This window comes from Frankliniella occidentalis, unplaced genomic scaffold (assembly GCF_000697945.3).
Source record: "Frankliniella occidentalis isolate FOCC.00 unplaced genomic scaffold, Focc_3.1 Scaffold262, whole genome shotgun sequence".
NCBI lineage: Eukaryota > Metazoa > Arthropoda > Insecta > Thysanoptera > Thripidae > Frankliniella > Frankliniella occidentalis.
Window position 1 is genome coordinate 22124 of NW_026267388.1, and position 2764 is coordinate 24887.

Here is a 2764-nt window from a genome sequence, read left to right on the forward strand (position 1 = left end):
CACAGTGTAACGTACACGTTTACCGAACGGGGCCGCCGGCCATGGTAGGCAGCCCGCCTCACACAGTATTAAGGTACGAGTGCGTACCTTAATGCGTTCCTTACCACCCGTACCCTAAAATTAAGGTACGAGAATGGCTGACTCTGTACCTTAATGGCCCGCTGTACGGTAATCCCAGCGGTTAAGGTACGCAGGACGTCTTCCGTACCTTAAAATACCCCATCCTGTACCTTACACATTTACGGTGCGGGACCGCGTCGTCCGGCGTCGGGGGTGGGACACGGGGCGCCGACGACAGTCCTCTGTCCAGCGCCGCCTCGCAGGGGGACGGCGGTGACGCGCAGGCTCCACCGTCGGCTCGCGGCGGTCCGTCTGGACCGACGCGTCTCGGACCGCCAGGGCAGCGGTCTCTGGGGCACACCTGTGGGCCGGCGTCTGCACTGCCACGGAGTGCCGCCCCAGGGTTCTGCAGGTCTGCACAGCGATGGCACGGTACTTGAGCGAACGGGCCAGCAAGGTGCACTTCTTGGGCTTGAGCAGCAACCCAGAGCGTCGTATTCGGTGAAACACCTGGCGCATGCGGGCTGGTGTTGCTGGGAGTCCTCGGCCTGCCACAGCGAGGTCGTCCAAGTACACCGCTGTCGTGGTGCCGGGGACCTCTGGTTTCGTCGCGCCTCCGGGCAGAGGGTCGTACAGCACCTTCTGAATGGCCGACTGGAAGATGCCGGGGGTGGTCTTGAGCCCGAAGGGCAGAACCACATACTCGAACAAGCCCACCTCGGGAACAATGATGGCGGTCTTGTGCCTGTCCTTTTCGGCAATTTTCAAGTTGTGGTATCCCCAGACAAAGCCGCCAGCGAAATACCACTGACCACCAAGGCGCTCGAGCAGGACGTCAGCTCGAGACAAGGGCAGCGCAGTCCCACGCATGACAGAGTTTAGCATGCGAAAGTCGGCACAGATTCGCAAGGTGCCATCCTTCTTGCGCACGAGCACGAGCGGCGACGACCAGTCGGACGTGCTGGGGACGATGGCACCATCGTCGAGGTAGGACTTGAACTGCTTGCGCACCTACTCGCGCATGTGGATGGGTACGGGGCGGGCAGCCTGAGCGATGGGTTTGGAGTCGCCGGTGTCGATAGAGACCTCGACCAGATCGCAGAAACCGAATTCGCCGTCCTTGGAGAACACGTCGTGGAACTCACGAAGGAAGGCCTCTGCCTCGAGGCGCTGGTCCGCTTCAAACTCCGTAACTCTATCCAAGAGCTCCTGGAGAGCCGGGGGGAGCGGCGTGCCGGGCTGCAGCGGGGCGCGGTCACGCTCTGGACGGCGTGCAGCGCGTGCAGGCTGCGTCGGGGGCGCAGGGGGCTCCAAGCCCAGCAGATACGATGTACACCACACGGGACTGCAGCTGTTGGTTCCGGTCGACAAAAACGTGGGTCACGTACTCGTACGCCATGATGCCTCTGGTTCGCGCCACTCACTGATTGTTAAGGCAGGAAATAAAAGAAGGCAGACAGGGGGGGGGGGGGGCAGTGCGACAGGCACGGCCAGCTGTGTGCCCTGCGCTCAAGTTGCCCTGGCGCGGTGCTGCATTCTCCAGACGGCATGGTGCGGCCAGTGGACGTCAGGTGGCATAACTCAAAACCACCGGTTTGGTCTCTTCGCCGCATTGTCGAGGCGAATCGGCCGCGGAGGGAAGTCCTCGGCTTCGGCTCAGCACTACCTGTCGCGTTTTCACCCTCCTTTTTAGCCCGCTCTTTTGCTTATTAGCCCGCTCTTTTGCTTAAAAGCTATATAAGCGGGCTTATGCCATCCCCTCTGTGTTCGTCTGTCTGTCTGTCGGTTTCCCAAGAAGGACGTGAGCTAGAGGTTTGAAATTTTCAGGGTATAATTGTTGTCACTTCTGGTCAACGAAACGGTTGGTGCAAATCCTGGCAACCACCCCTGAGTGGGTCTGAGGGGGTAACAAAGAAATAGTGGTTGGTCGAAGAAGTGAATAAAAAATTATTTTTTGCATGGTCTTGTAAGGGGTAATTCGTGAAAGTAGAGTTCTTAGGGAGAAAATTTCGTCCGTTTGGCTCTATCTCTCACCGTTTAGGCGCTAAAGCGAGTTTCTCTCACGAAAGTGGCACAAAAATAAATATATAAATTTTAGAAAATATTTGATGGTCTCCTACGGGGTAACTCGTGAAGGAAGAGCTCTTCGGGCTGAAATTTTGTCCGTTTGGCTCTATCTCTCACCGTTTACGCGCTAGAGGGAGTTTTACCCACGAAAGTGGCTTAAAAGTAAATATATTACTTTTAGAAAACATTTGATGGTCTCCTAAGGGGTAACTTGTGAAAGTAGAGGCTCTTGGGCTAAAGTTTTGTCCTGGTTACTTACAAAAGGGAGTTTTTCTTACCAAACTGGCCAAAACAGAAATATTTTTACTTTTTCAGAAGTACACTTCTGTCTGAGAAGTATGCCGTCGGTTCAAAATTTTCTTCTAAGCAGAAGAGTGGGCTTTTTTATGATGGGACATCATTAACAAAACGTGTACACTTCCATGCAAAAAAGCAAAACACCAAAAAAACATTTATTTGTTGTTTGAACACGTTCGGAGTCATTCAGAGTATGCCCGGAAGTATATTGGGAACAGGCTAGTTCGTAATACGATTATTCGTCTCCGTATGATTCGTCCCTGCATAATTTGTCCCCGGCTACTTTGTCCCCTATTCCAATTAGTACCCGGATGACTTGTTACTTTCATTTATTTAGTCT